Source organism: Thalia democratica, chromosome 2 (assembly GCF_965202585.1).
Source record: "Thalia democratica chromosome 2, ktThaDemo2.hap1.1, whole genome shotgun sequence".
Lineage (NCBI taxonomy): Eukaryota > Metazoa > Chordata > Thaliacea > Salpida > Salpidae > Thalia > Thalia democratica.
Window position 1 is genome coordinate 75,298,759 of NC_139166.1, and position 15,978 is coordinate 75,314,736.

A 15,978-nucleotide genomic window follows, 5' to 3' on the forward strand; every position below is an offset into this window, starting at 1 on the left:
GGATGTTGAAAGCTTCAGTTGTATCGACATGTTGGAAGCTTCAGTTGTCTCGGCATGTTTGAAGCTTCAGTTGTCTCGGCATGTTGAAAGCTTCAGTTGTCTCGACATGTTGGAAGCTTCAGTTGTTTCGACATGTTGGAAGCTTAAGTTGTCTCGACATGTTTAAAGCTTCAGTTGTCTCGAGATGTTGGAAGCTTCAGTTGTCTCGACATGTTCGAAGCTTCAGTTGTCTCGACATGTTGGAAGCTTCAGTTGTCTCGGCATGTTGGAAGATTCAGTTGTCTCGACATGTTGAAAGCTTCAGTTGTATCGACATGTTGGAAGCTTCAGTTGTCTCGACATGTTGGAAGCTTCAGTTGTCTCGGCATGTTGGAAGCTTCAGTTGTATCGACATGTTGGAAGCTTCAGTTGTCTCGACATGTTGGAAGCTTCAGTTGTCTCGGCATGTTTGAAGCTTCAGTTGTCTCGGCATGTTGGAAGCTTCAGTTGTCTCGACATGTTAGAAGCTTCAGTTGTATCGACATGTTCGAAGTTTCAGTTGTCTCGGCATGTTGAAAGCTTCAGTTGTCTCGGCATGTTGTGAGCTTCAGTTGTCTCAACATGTTGGAAGCTTCAGTTGTCTCGACATGTTTGAAACTTCAGTTGTATCGACATGTTGGAAGCTTCAGTTGTTTCGACATGTTGGAAACTTCAGTTGTCTCGGCATGTTTGAAGCTTCAGTTGTCTCAACATGTTGGAAGCTTCAGTTGTCTCGACATGTTTGAAACTTCAGTTGTATCGACATGTTGGAAGCTTCAGTTGTATCGACATGTTGGAAGCTTCAGTTGTCTCGACATGTTGGAAGCTTCAGTTGTCTCGACATGTTGTAAGCTTCATTTGTCTCGACATATTGGAAGCTTCAGTTGTCTCGACATGTTGTAAGCTTCAGTTGTATCGACATGTTAGAAGCTTTAGTTGTATCGGCATGTTGGAAGCTTCCGTTGTATCGACATGTTGGAAGCTTCAGTTGTATCGACATGTTGGAAGCTTCCGTTGTTTCGACATATAGGAAGCTTCAGTTGTCTCGGCATGTTGGAAGCTTCAGTTGTCTCGACATGTTGGAAGCTTCAGTTGTCTCGACATGTTAGAAGCTTCAGTTGTCTCGACATTTTGGAAGCTTCAGTTGTCTCGACATGTTGTGAGCTTCAGTTGTCTCGGCATGTTGGAAGCTTCAGTTGGCTCGGCATGTTGGAAGCTTCAGTTGTCTCGACATGTTGGAAGCTTCAGTTGTCTCGACATGTTGGAAGCTTCAGTTGTCTCGACATGTTGGAAGCTTCAGTTGTCTCGACATGTTGGAAGCTTCAGTTGTCTCGACATTTTGAAAGCTTCAGTTGTATCGACATGTTGGAAGCTTCAGTTGTATCGACATGTTGGAAGCTTCAGTTGTCTCGGCATGTTGGAAGCTTCAGTTGTCTCGGCATGTTGAAAGCTTCAGTTGTCTCGACATGTTGGAAGCTTCAGTTGTCTCGACATGTTGGAAGCTTCAGTTGTCTCGGGATGTTGAAAGCTTCAGTTGTCTCGACATGTTGGAAGCTTCAGTTGTCTCGGCATGTTTGAAGCTTCAGTTGTCTCGACATGTTGGAAGCTTCAGTTGTCTCGGGATGTTGAAAGCTTCAGTTGTATCGACATGTTGGAAGCTTCAGTTGTCTCGGCATGTTTGAAGCTTCAGTTGTCTCGGCATGTTGAAAGCTTCAGTTGTCTCGACATGTTGGAAGCTTCAGTTGTTTCGACATGTTGGAAGCTTAAGTTGTCTCGACATGTTTAAAGCTTCAGTTGTCTCGAGATGTTGGAAGCTTCAGTTGTCTCGACATGTTCGAAGCTTCAGTTGTCTCGACATGTTGGAAGCTTCAGTTGTCTCGGCATGTTGGAAGCTTCAGTTGTCTCGACATGTTGAAAGCTTCAGTTGTATCGACATGTTGGAAGCTTCAGTTGTATCGACATGTTGGAAGCTTCAGTTGTCTCGGCATGTTGGAAGCTTCAGTTGTATCGACATGTTGGAAGCTTCAGTTGTCTCGACATGTTGGAAGCTTCAGTTGTCTCGGCATGTTTGAAGCTTCAGTTGTCTCGGCATGTTGGAAGCTTCAGTTGTCTCGACATGTTAGAAGCTTCAGTTGTATCGACATGTTCGAAGTTTCAGTTGTCTCGGCATGTTGAAAGCTTCAGTTGTCTCGGCATGTTGTGAGCTTCAGTTGTCTCAACATGTTGGAAGCTTCAGTTGTCTCGACATGTTTGAAACTTCAGTTGTATCGACATGTTCGAAGCTTCAGTTGTCTCGGCATGTTGGAAGCTTCAGTTGTATCGGCATGTTGGAAGCTTCAGTTGTCTCGACATGTTGGAAGGTTCAGTTGTATCGGCATGTTAGAAGCTTCAGTTGTCTCGACATGTTGGAAGGTTCAATTGTCTCAGCATGTTGGAAGCTTCAGTTGTCTCGACATGTTGGAAGGTTCAGTTGTCTCAGCATGTTGGAAGCTTCAGTTGTCTCGGCATGATTAAAACTTCAGTTGTCTCGACATGTTGGAAGCTTCAGTTGTCTCGGCATGTTGAAAGCTTCAGTTGTCTCGACATGTCGGAAGCTTCAGTTGTCTCGGCATGTTGGAAGCTTCAGTTGTCTCGGCATGTTGGAAGCTTCAGTTGTCTCGACATATTGGAAGCTTCAGTTGTATCGACATGTTGGAAGCTTCAGTTGTCTCGGCATGTTGGAAGCTTCAGTTGTCTCGACATATTGGAAGCTTCAGTTGTCTCGATATATTGGAAGCTTCAGTTGTTTCGAAATGTTTGAAGCTTCAGTTGTCTCGACATGTTGGAAGCTTCAGTTGTTTCAATATGTTGGAAGCTTCAGTTGTCTTGACATGTTAGAAGCTTCAGTTGTCTCGACATGTTTGAAGCTTCAGTTGTCTCACCCTGTTGGAAGCTTCAGTTGTCTCGGCATGTTTGAAGCTTCAGTTGTCTCGATATATTGGAAGCTTCAGTTGTTTCGAAATGTTTGAAGCTTCAATTGTCTCGACATGTTAGAAGCTTCAGTTGTCTCGACATGTTGGAAGCTTCAGTTGTCTCGACATGTTGGAAGCTTCAGTTGTCTCGACATTTTGGAAGCTTCAGTTGTCTCGACATGTTGGAAGCTACAGTTGTCTCGGCATGTTGGAAGCTTCAGTTGTCTCGGCATGTTGGAAGCTTCAGTTGTCTCGACATGTTTGAAGCTTCAGTTGTCTCACCCTGTTGGAAGCTTCAGTTGTCTCGGCATGTTTGAAGCTTCAGTTGTCTCGATATATTGGAAGCTTCAGTTGTTTCGAAATGTTTGAAGCTTCAGTTGTCTCGACATGTTGGAAGCTTCAGTTGTTTCAATATGTTGGAAGCTTCAGTTGTCTTGACATGTTAGAATCTTCAGTTGTCTCGACATGTTGGAAGCTTCAGTTGTCTCGATTTGTTGGAAGCTTCAGTTGTCTCAACGTGTTCGAAGCTTCAGTTGTCTCGGCATGTTGGAAGCTTCAGTTGTCTCGACATGTTGGAAGCTTCAGTTGTCTCTACATGTTGGAAGCTTCAGTTGTCTTGGCATGTTGTAAGCTTCAGTTGTCTCGACATGTTGTGAGCTTCAGTTGTCTCGGCATGTTGGAAGCTTCAGTTGTATCGACATGTTTGAAGCTTCAGTTGTCTCGGCATGTTGGAAGCTTCAGTTGTCTTGACATGTTGGAAGCTTCAGATGTCTCGACATGTTGGAAGCTTCAGTTGTCTCGACATGTTGGAAGCTTCAGTTGTCTCGACATGTTGTGAGCTTCAGTTGTCTCGACATGTTGGAAGCTTCAGGTGTCTCGACATGTTGTAAGCTTCAGTTGTCTCGACATGTTGGAAGCTTCAGTTGTCACGACATGTTAGAAGCTTCAGTTGTTTCAATATGTTGGAAGCTTCAGTTGTCTTGACATGTTAGAAGCTTCAGTTGTCTCGACATGTTGGAAGCTTCAGTTGTCTCGATTTGTTGGAAGCTTCAGTTGTCTCAACGTGTTCGAAGCTTCAGTTGTCTCGGCATGTTGGAAGCTTCAGTTATCTCGACATGTTGGAAGCTTCAGTTGTCTTCGACATGTTGGAAGCTTTAGTTGTTTCGGCATGTTGGAAGCTTCAGTTGTCTCGATTTGTTGGAAGCTTCAGTTGTCTCAACGTGTTGGAAGCTTCAGTTGTCTCGGCATGTTGGAAGCTTCAGTTGTCTCGACATGTTGAAAGCTTCAGTTGTCTCTACATGTTGGAAGCTTCAGTTGTCTTGGCATGTTGTAATCTTCAGTTCTCTCGACATGTTGTGAGCTTCAGTTGTCTCGGCATGTTGGAAGCTTCAGTTGTATCGACATGTTTGAAGCTTCAGTTGTCTCGGCATGTTGGAAGCTTCAGTTGTCTTGACATGTTGGAAGCTTCAGATGTCTCGACATGTTGGAAGCTTCAGTTGTCTTGACATGTTGGAAGCTTCAGTTGTCTCGACATGTTGTGAGCTTCAGTTGTCTCGACATGTTGGAAGCTTCAGGTGTCTCGACATGTTGTAAGCTTCAGTTGTCTCGACATGTTGGAAGCTTCAGTTGTCTCGGCATGTTGGAAGCTTCAGTTGTCTCGACATGTTGGAAGCTTCAATTGTCTCGACATGTTAGAAGCTTTAGTTGTCTCGACATGTTGGAAGCTTCAGTTGTCTCGACATGTTGGAAGCTTCAGTTGTCTCGACATTTTGGAAGCTTCAGTTGTCTCGACATGTTGGAAGCTACAGTTGTCTCGGCATGTTGGAAGCTTCAGTTGTCTCGACATGTTGGAAGCTTCAGTTGTCTCGACATGTTGGAAGCTTCAGTTGTCTCGACATGTTGAAAGCTTCAAACATCTCGACATGTTGGAAGCTTCAGTTGTATCGACATGTTGGAATCTCGAGTTGTCTCGACATGTTGGAAGCTTCAGTTGGCTCGGCGGGTCGGAAGCTTCAGTTGTCTCAACATATTGGAAGCTTCACTTGTCTCGACATGTTGGAAGCTTCAGTTGTATCGACATGTTGGAATCTCGAGTTGTCTCGACATGTTGGAAGCTTCAGTTTTCTCGGCATGTTGGAAGCTTCAGTTGTCTCGACATGTTGGAAGCTTCAGTTGTCTCGACATGTTGGAAGCTTCAGTTGTCTCGGCATGTTGGAAGCTTCAGTTGTCTCGACATGTTTGAAGCTTCAGTTGTCTTGAGATGTTGAAGCTTCAGCTGTCTCAACATGTTGAAAGCTTCAGTTGTCTCGGCATGTTGAAGCTTCAGCTGTCTCAACATGTTGAAAGCTTCAGTTGTCTCGGCATGTTAGAAGCTTCAGTTGTCTCGGCATGTTGGAAGCTTCAGTTGTCTCGGCATGTTGGAAGCTTCAGTTGTCTCGGCATGTTGGAAGCTTCAGTTGTCTAGACATGTTTGAAGCTTCAGTTGTCTCGACATGTTGGAAGCTTCAATTGTCTCGGCATGTTTGAAGCTTAGGCTGTCTCGACATGTTGGAAGCTTCAGTTGTCTCGACATGTTGAAAGCTTCAGTTGTCTCGGCATGTTGGAAGCTTCAGTTGTCTCGGCATGTTGGAAGCTTCAGTTGTCTCGGCATGTTGGAAGCTTCAGTTGTCTCGGCATGTTGGAAGCTTCAGTTGTCTAGACATGTTTGAAGCTTCAGTTGTCTCGACATGTTGGAAGCTTCAGTTGTCTCGACATGTTGAAAGCTTCAGTTGTCTCGGCATGTTGGAAGCTTCAGTTGTCTCGGCATGTTGGAAGCTTCAGTTGTCTCGGCATGTTGGAAGCTTCAGTTGTCTCGGCATATTGGAAGCTTCAGTTGTCTAGACATGTTTGAAGTTTCAGTTGTCTCGATATGTTGGAAGCTTCAGTTGTCTCGATATGTTGGAAGCTTCAGTTTTCTCGGCATGTTGGAAGCTTCAGTTGTCTCGATATGTCGGAAGCTTCAGTTGTCTCGATATGTTGGAAGCTTCAGTTGTCTCGGCATGTTGAAAGCTTCAGTTGTCTCGGCATGTTGGAAGCTTCAGTTGTCTCGGCATGTTGGAAGCTTCAGTTGTCTAGACATGTTTGAAGCTTCAGTTGTCTCGATATGTTGGAAGCTTCAGTTGTCTCGGCATGTTGAAAGCTTCAGTTGTCTCGGCATGTTGGAAGCTTCAGTTGTCTCGGCATGTTGGAAGCTTCAGTTGTCTCGGCATGTTGAAAGCTTCAGTTGTCTCGGCATGTTGGAAGCTTCAGTTGTCTCGGCATGTTGGAAGCTTCAGTTGTCTAGACATGTTTGAAGCTTCAGTTGTCTCGATATGTTGGAAGCTTCAGTTGTCTCGACATGTTGGAAGCTTCAGTTGTCTCGATATGTCGGAAGCTTCAGTTGTCTCGGCATGGTGGAAGCTTCAGTTGTCTCGGCATGTTGGAAGCTTCAGTTGTCTCGACATGTTTGAAGCTTCAGTTGTCTCGGCATGTTGGAAGCTTCAGTTGTCTCGCCATGTTGGAAGCTTCAGTTGTCTCGACATTTTGGAAGCTTCAGCTGTCTCGACATGTTGGAAGCTTCAGTTGTCTCGACATTTTGGAAGCTTCAGTTGTCTCGACATTTAGGAAGCTTCAGTTGTCTCGACATATTGGAAGCATCAGTTGTCTCGACATGTTAGAAGCTTCAGTTGTCTCGGCATGTTGAAAGCTTCAGTTGTCTCGACATGTTGGAAGCTTCAGTTGTCTCGGCATGTTGGAAGCTTCAGTTGTTTCGACATGTTGGAAGCGTCAGTTGTCTCGGCATGTTGGAAGCTTAAGTTGACTCGACATGTTGGAAGCTTCAGTTGACTCGACATGTTTGAAGCTTCAGTTGACTCGACATGTTGGAAGCTTCGGTTGTCTCGGCATGTTGGAAGCTTCAGTTGTCTTGACATGTTGGAAGCTTCAGTTGTCTCGACACGTTTGAACCTTCAGTAGTCTCGGCATGTTGGAAGCTTCAGTTGTCTCGGCATGTTGGAAGCTTCAGTTGTCTCGACATGTTGGAAGCTTCAGTTGTCTCGACATGTTCGAAGCTTCAGTTGTCTTGCCATGTTGGAAGCTTCAGTTGTCTCGACATTTTGGAAGCTTCAGTTGTCTCGACATGTTGGAAGCTTCAGTTGTCTCGACATTTTGGAAGCTTCAGTTGTCTCGACATGTTGGAAGCTTAAGTTGTATCGACATATTGGAAGCATCAGTTGTCTCGACATGTTAGAAGCTTCAGTTGTCTCGGCATGTTCGAAGCTTCAGTTGTCTCGCCATGTTGGAAGCTTCAGTTGTCTCGACATGTTGGAAGCTTCAGTTGTCTCGGCATGTTGGAAGCTTCAGTTGTCTCGACATGTTGGAAGCTTCAGTTGTATCGACATGTTCGAAGCTTCAGTTGTCTCGGCATGTTGGAAGCTTCAGTTGTCTCGACATGTTCGAAGTTTCAGTTGAATCGACATGTAGGAAGCTTCAGTTGTCTCGACATGTTGGAAGCTTCAGTTGTATCGACATGTTGAAGCTTCAGTTGTCTCGGCATGTTGGAAGCTTCAGTTGTCTCGGCATGTTGGAAGCTTCAGTTGTCTCGACATGTTGGAAGCTTCAGTTGTCTCGGCATGTTGGAAGCTTCAGTTGTCTCGACATGTTGGAAGATTCAGTTGTATCGACATGTTCGAAGCTTCAGTTGTCTCGGCATGTTGGAAGCTTCAGTTGTCTCGACATGTTCGAAGTTTCAGTTGTCTCGACATGTAGGAAGCTTCAGTTGTCTCGGCATGTTGGAAGCTTCAGTTGTCTCGACATGTTGGAAGCTGCAGTTGTCTCGACATGTTGGAAGCTTCAGTTGACTCGACATGTTTGAAGCTTCAGTTGTCTCGACATGTTCTGAGCTTCAGTTGTCTCGACATGTTGGAAGCTTCAGTTGTCTCGGCATGTTGGAAGCTTCAGTTGTCTCGACATGTTGGAAGCTTCAGTTGTCTCGGCATGTTGGAAGCTTCAGTTGTCTCGACATGTTGGAAGATTCAGTTGTATCGACATGTTCGAAGCTTCAGTTGTCTCGGCATGTTGGAAGCTTCAGTTGTCTCGACATGTTCGAAGTTTCAGTTGTCTCGACATGTAGGAAGCTTCAGTTGTCTCGGCATGTTGGAAGCTTCAGTTGTCTCGACATGTTGGAAGCTGCAGTTGTCTCGACATGTTGGAAGCTTCAGTTGACTCGACATGTTTGAAGCTTCAGTTGACTCGACATGTTGGAAGCTTCGGTTGTCTCGACATGTTGGAAGCTTCAGTTGTTTTGACATGTTGGAAGCTTCAGTTGTCTCGACATGTTAGAAGCTTCAGTTGTCTCAACATGTTGGAAGCTTCAGTTGTCTTGACATGTTGGAAGCTTTAGTTGTCTCGGCATGTTGAAGCTTCAGTTGTCTCGGCATGTTGGAAGCTTCAGTTGTCTCGGCATGTTGGAAGCTTCAGTTGTCTCGACATGTTGGAAGCTTCAGTTGTCTCGGCATGTTGGAAGCTTCAGTTGTCTCGGCATGTTGGAAGCTTCAGTTGTCTCGGCATGTTGGAAGCTTCAGTTGTCTCGACATGTTGGAAGATTCAGTTGTATCGACATGTTCGAAGCTTGAGTTGTCTCGGCATGTTGGAAGCTTCAGTTGTCTCGACATGTTCGAAGTTTCAGTTGTCTCGACATGTAGGAAGCTTCAGTTGTCTCGGCATGTTGGAAGCTTCAGTTGTCTCGACATGTTAGAAGCTGCAGTTGTCTCGACATGTTGGAAGCTTCAGTTGACTCGACATGTTTGAAGCTTCAGTTGTCTTGACATGTTCTGAGCTTCAGTTGTCTCGACATGTTGGAAGCTTCAGTTGTCTCGGCATGTTGGAAGCTTCAGTTGTCTCGACATGTTGGAAGCTTCAGTTGTCTCGGCATGTTGGAAGCTTCAGTTGTCTCGACATGTTGGAAGATTCAGTTGTATCGACATGTTCGAAGCTTCAGTTGTCTCGGCATGTTGGAAGCTTCAGTTGTCTCGACATGTTCGAAGTTTCAGTTGTCTCGACATGTAGGAAGCTTCAGTTGTCTCGGCATGTTGGAAGCTTCAGTTGTCTCGACATGTTGGAAGCTGCAGTTGTCTCGACTGTTGGAAGCTTCAGTTGACTCGACATGTTTGAAGCTTCAGTTGACTCGACATGTTGGAAGCTTCGGTTGTCTCGACATGTTCGAAGCTTCAGTTGTTTTGACATGTTGGAAGCTTCAGTTGTCTCGACATGTTAGAAGCTTCAGTTGTCTCAACATGTTGGAAGCTTCAGTTGTCTCGACATGTTGGAAGCTTTAGTTGTCTCGGCATGTTGGAAGCTTCAGTTGTCTCGGCATGTTGGAAGCTTTAGTTGTATCGACATGTTGGAAGCTTCAGTTTTCTCGGCATGTTCGAAGCTTCAGTTGTCTCGGCATGTTGGAAGCTTAAGTTGTCTCAGCATGTTTGAAGCTTCAGTTGTCTCTGCATGTTGGAAGCTTCAGTTGTCTCGGCATGTTGGAAGCTTCAGTTGTCTCGACATGTTGGAAGCTTCAGTTGTCTCGACATGTTGGAAGTTTCAGTTGTCTCGACATGTTGGAAGGTTCAGTTGTATCGGCATGTTAGAAGCTTCAGTTGTCTCGACATGTTGAAAGGTTAAGTTGTCTCAGCATGTTGGAAGCTTCAGTTGTCTCGACATGTTGGAAGGTTCAGTTGTCTCAGCATGTTGGAAGCTTCAGTTGTCTCGGCATGATTAAAACTTCAGTTGTCTCGACATGTTGGAAGCTTCAGTTGTCTCGGCATGTTGGAAGCATTCGTAGTTTCGACATGTTTGAAGCTTCAGTTGTTTTGACATGTTTGAAGCTTCAGTTCTCTCGACATGTTGGAAGCTTCAGTTGTATCGACATGTTGGAAGCTTCAGTTTTTTCGGTATGTTGGAAGCTTCAGTTGTCTCAACATGTTGGAAGCTATACTGTCTAGACATATTGGAAGCTTCAGTTGTATCGACATGTTGGAAGCTTCAGTTGTCTCGACATGTTGGAAGCTTCAGTTGTCTCAGCATGTTGGAAGCTTCAGTTGTCTCGACATGTTGGAAGGTTCAGTTGTCTCAGCATGTTGGAAGCTTCAGTTGTCTCGGCATGTTGGAAGCTTCAGTTGTCTCGACATGTTGGAAGCTTCAGTTGTCTCGGCATGTTGGAAGCATTCGTAGTTTCGACATGTTTGAAGCTTCAGTTGTTTTGACATGTTTGAAGCTTCAGTTCTCTCGACATGTTGGAAGCTTCAGTTGTATCGACATGTTGGAAGGTTCAGTTTTTTCAGTATGTTGGAAGCTTCAGTTGTCTCAACATGTTGGAAGCTATACTGTCTAGACATGTTGGAAGCTTCAGTTGTCTCTGCATGTTGGAAGCTCTAGTTGTCTCAACATGTTGAAAGCTTCAGTTGTCTTGGCATGTTGGAAGCTTCAGATGTATCGGCATGTTGGAAGCTATACTGTCTCGACATGTTGGAAGCTTTAGTTGTCTCGACATGTTGGAAGCTTCAGTTGTCTCGACATGTTGGAAGCTTCAGTTTTATCGACATGTTTGAAGCTTGAGTTGTCTCGATATGTTGGAAGCTTCAGTTGTCTCGGCATGTTGGAAGCTTCAGTTGTCTCGACATGTTAGAAGCTGCAGGTGTTTTGACATGATAGAAGCTTCAGTTGCTTCGCCATGTTGGAAGCTTCAGTTGTCTCAGCATGTTGGAAGCTATACTGTCTCGACATGTTGGAAGCTTTAGTTGTCTAGACATGTTAGAAGATTCAGTTGTCTCGACATGTTGGAAGCTTCAGTTGTCTCGACATTTTGGAAGCTTCAGTTGTCTCGGCATGTTGGAAGCTTCAGTTGTCTTGACATGTTGGAAGCTTCAGTTGTCTCGGCATGTTAGAAGCTTCAGTTGTCTCGAATTGTTGGAAGCTTCAGTTGTCTCGACATGTTGGAAGCTTCAGTTGTCTCGACATGTTTGAAGCTTCAGTTTTCTCGGCATGTTGGAAGCTTCAGTTGTCCTGGCATGTTGGAAGCTTCAGTTGTCTCGACATGTTTGAAGCTTCAGTTGGCTCGACATGTTGGAAACTTCAGTTGTCTCGACATGTTGGAAGCTTCAGTTGTCTCGTTATATTGGAAGCTTCAGTTATTTGACATGTTGGAAGCTTCAGTTGTCTTGACATGTTGGAAGCTTCAGTTGTCTCGACATGTTAGAAGCTTTAGTTTTCTCGACATGTTGGAAGTTTCAGTTGTCTCGGCATGTTGGAATCTTCAGTTGTCTCGGCATGTTTAAAGCTTCAGTTGTCTCGACATGTTGGAAGCTTCAGTTATTTGACATGTTGGAAGCTTCAGTTTTCTTGACATGTGTGAAGCTTCAGTTGTCTCGACATGTTGGAAGCTTCAGTTGTCTTGGCATGTTGGAAGCTTCAGTTTTCTCAACATGTTGGAAGCTTCAGTTGGCTTGGCATGTTAAAACCTTCAGTTGTCTCGACATGTTCGAAGCTTCAGTTGTCTCGACATATTGGAAACTTCAGTTGTCTCGCCATGTTGGAAGCTTCAGTTGTCTCGGCATGTTGGAAGCTTCAGTTGTCTCGGCATGTTGGAAGCTTCAGTTGTGTCGACATGTTGGAAGCTTCAGTTGTCTCGGCATGTTGGAAGCTTCAGTTGTCTCAACATGTTGGAAGCTTCAGTTGTCTCGTCATGTTGGAAGCTTCAGTTGTCTCGGCATGTTGGAAGCTTCAGTTGACTCGACATGTTGGAAGCTTCAGTTGTCTCGACATGTTGGAAGCTTCAGTTGTCTCGACTTGTTGGAAGCTTCAGTTGTCTCGGCATGTTGGAAGCTTCAGTTGTATCCACATGTTAGAAGCTTCAGTTGTATTGACATGTTGGAATCTTTAGTTGTCTCGAAATGTTGGAAGTTTCAGTTGTCTCGGCATGTTGAAGCTTCAGCTGTCTCAACATGTTGAAAGCTTCAGTTGTCTCGGCATGTTGGAAGCTTCAGTTGTCTCGGCATGTTGGAAGCTTCAGTTGTCTCGACATGTTTGAAGCTTCAGTTGTCTTGAGATGTTGAAGCTTCAGCTGTCTCAATATGTTGAAAGCTTCAGTTGTCTCGGCATGTTGGAAGCTTCAGTTGTCTCAACATGTTGAAAGCTTCAGTTGTCTCGGCATGTTGGAAGCTTCAGTTGTCTCGGCATGTTGGAAGCTTCAGTTGTCTCGACATGTTTGAAGCTTCAGTTGTCTCGACATGTTGGAAGCTTCAGATGTTTCGGCCTGTTGGAAGCTTCAGTTGTCTCGACATGTTGGAAGCTTCAGTTGTCTCGGCATGTTGGAAGCTTCAGTTGTCTCGACATGTTGGAAGCTTCAGTTGTCTTGGCACGTTGTAAGTTTCAGTTGTCTCGACATGTTTGAAGCTTCAGTTGTCTCGACATGTTGGAAGCTTCAGTGGTCTCGACATGTTGGAAGCTTCAGTTGTCTCGACATGTTGGAAGCTTCAGTTGTCTCGACATGTTGGAAGCTTCAGTTGTATCGACATGTTGGAAGCTTCAGTTGTATCGACATGTTGGAAGCTTCAGTTGTATCGACATGTTGGAAGCTTCAGTTGTCTCGACATGTTGGAAGCTTCAGTTGTATCGGCATGTTGGAAGCTTCAGTTGTATCGACATGTTGGAAGCTTCAGTTGTATCGACATGTTGGAAGCTTCAGTTGTCTCGACATGTTGGAAGCTTCAGTTGTCTCGACATGTTGGAAGCTTCAGTTGTATCGACATGTTGGAAGCTTCAGTTGTCTCGACATGTTGGAAGCTTCAGATGTTTCGGCCTGTTGGAAGCTTCAGTTGTCTCGACATGTTGGAAGCTTCAGTTGTCTCGGCATGTTGGAAGCTTCAGTTGTCTCGACATGTTTAAAGCTTCAGTTGTCTCGACATGTTGGAAGCTTCAGATGTTTCGGCCTGTTGGAAGCTTCAGTTGTCTCGACATGTTGGAAGCTTCAGTTGTCTCGGCATGTTGGAAGCTTCAGTTGTCTCGACATGTTGGAAGCTTCAGTTGTCTTGGCACGTTGTAAGTTTCAGTTGTCTCGACATGTTTGAAGCTTCAGTTGTCTCGACATGTTGGAAGCTTCAGTTGTCTCGACATGTTGGAAGCTTCAGTTGTCTCGACATGTTGGAAGCTTCAGTTGTCTCGACATGTTGGAAGCTTCAGTTGTATCGACATGTTGGAAGCTTCAGTTGTATCGACATGTTGGAAGCTTCAGTTGTATCGACATGTTGGAAGCTTCAGTTGTATCGGCATGTTGGAAGCTTCAGTTGTATCGACATGTTGGAAGCTTCAGTTGTATCGATATGTTTGAAGCTTCAGTTGTCTCGGCATGTTGGAAGCTTCAGTTGTCTCGACATGTTGGAAGCTTCAGTTGTATCGACATGTTGGAAGCTTCAGTTGTATCGACATGTTGGAAGCTTCAATTGTATCGACATGTTGGAAGCTTCAGTTGTCTCGGCATGTTGGAAGCTTCAGTTGTCTCGGCATGTTGGAAGCTTCAGTTGTCTCGACATGTTGGAAGCTTCAGTTGTCTCGGCATGTTGGAAGCTTCAGTTGTCTCGACATGTTGGAAGCTTCAGTTGTCTCGTTATGTTGGAAGCTTCAGTTGTATCGACAAGTTGGAAGCTTCAGTTGTCTCGACATGTTAGAAGCTTCACTTGTCTTGACATGTTTGAAGCTTCAGTTGTTTCGACATGTTGGAAGCTTCAGTTGTCTCGACATGTTGGAAGCTTCAGTTGTATCGGCATGTTGGAAGCTTCAGTTGTATCGACATGTTGGAAGCTTCAGTTGTATCGACATGTTGGAAGCTTCAGTTGTCTCGACATGTTGGAAGCTTCAGTTGTCTCGACATGTTGGAAGCTTCAGTTGTATCGACATGTTGGAAGCTTCAATTGTATCGACATGTTGGAAGCTTCAGTTGTCTCGGCATGTTGGAAGCTTCAGTTGTCTCGGCATGTTGGAAGCTTCAGTTGTCTCGACATGTTGGAAGCTTCAGTTGTCTCGGCATGTTGGAAGCTTCAGTTGTCTCGACATGTTGGAAGCTTCAGTTGTCTCGTTATGTTGGAAGCTTCAGTTGTATCGACAAGTTGGAAGCTTCAGTTGTCTCGACATGTTGGAAGTTTCAAATATCTCGACATGTTGGAAGCTTCAGTTGTCTTGGCATGTTGGAAGCTTCAGTTGTCTCGACATGTTGGAAGCTTCAGTTGTCTCGACATGTTTGAAGTTTCAGTTGTTTCGACATGTTGGAAGCTTAAGTTGTCCCGACATGTTGGAAGCTTCAGTTGTCTTGGCATGTTGGAAGCTTCAAACATCTCGACATATTGGTAGCTTCAGTTGTCTTGACATGTTTGAAGCTTCAGTTGTCACGATATGTTGGAAGCTTCAGTTGTCTCGGCATGTTGGAAGCTTCAGTTGTCTTGACATGTTGGAAGCTTCAGTTGTCTCAACATATGGAAGCTTCAGTTGTCTCGGCATGTTGGAAGCTTCAGTTGTCTCGACAAGTTGGAAGCTTCAGTTGTTTCGGTATGTTGGAAGCTTAAATTGTCTCGACATGTTGGAAGCTTCAGTTGTCTCGACATGTTGGAAGCTGATGGTGATTTAGCATGTTTTTAATAGTCAGCTTACATTTTACCTGGCTTGCGCACTGCACACAATACAAAACCGTATTCTTTGCCTTTGTCAATCAAAAATATCGTATAGATATAATTTAAAAAAACGTTATTATTTATTTGAAACTCATCTTATAAATTTATATTTTAATCAAAAAAAATTTGAAACACAATTTTGATGCATGCATCGGTATTTGAATGATTGAAGTGAAAGAAGTGTAATTTTTCATCAATGTCTAACAATACTACTTAATTTTCCAATTCGAGGATGACAATGTCAATAACAACAAGTTTTAATCAATTGCTGCACCAATTATTTCAAACAGTACTTAATAATAATTAACAAATACAGAAAACTTAAACCTCAACCGTCACTAAAATTCTAATAAAACCACCTAATAAATTAAATACAATTAAAAAATTCCTAAATTTCTATCAAACAAGTTAGTATTATAAGGTTGCAAATAATAAAATAATCAAATGTTAGGAGAGAGCAATAAGACTAACAGTTGCTTTTTACTGAAAGTTTTTTTTTGCAGATCAACCCAAGTTTACTCAAAACTCCAACAAAAACTGAAGAAATATTTATCTGCGCCTAATTTTCTTATGACTAATTTTTTCTTTTAGGAAAAATAGCTCGAAGTTACAAAAAAAAAAACTAGTCAAAAGTTCTTAGTTTGTAGACAATTCTCGATTTAGTTAATTGTTTATCCAAAATACGTTTTTAACTTTAACCCAGAATTGCTTCATTAACGCAGTTTTCCTGTTTAATATTTCATGCTTTTAATTTTAAAAAGCTTTAATCATTTAACTAATAACTTTACAGTTTATGTTATTATTATTAATATATTGTGCGAAGTAAAAAAGAAGCTCAAAATATTTTGTGGTGCACGAAGAACCTTTCGATTGTTGAGTCGTACACCTCGGATACCTTTTAACGTCTTGTCCAGGACATGCAGTTTGGACTGTAGCAGTTGTTTTCCTATTAAGGTGCTCTTTTATTCTTTCTTCTAACAGTCCGGATGCAAATCAAATGTACTGGATGTTTTTACCCTTAAAGCATGTCTGTTTATAGACTACGTTCAATTTCAATTGATGTGCTGTTTTCTTTTATTGAAAAGTACTTGTTGAGTAAAAATTTTTGAAATCTTCAAAATATCTCAAAATTAGTTGTTCTGATTTATTTTTATATCTAAAGAAGGGTTTTCCTAGGTAAATTATTGTAGTAAATTTTTAATTCTGATTAAATTAATTTTTGTTTAGGTCTACCTCCAATTGTACTATCTCAGCTTTTTAATACTACATCCATGAAGTTTATT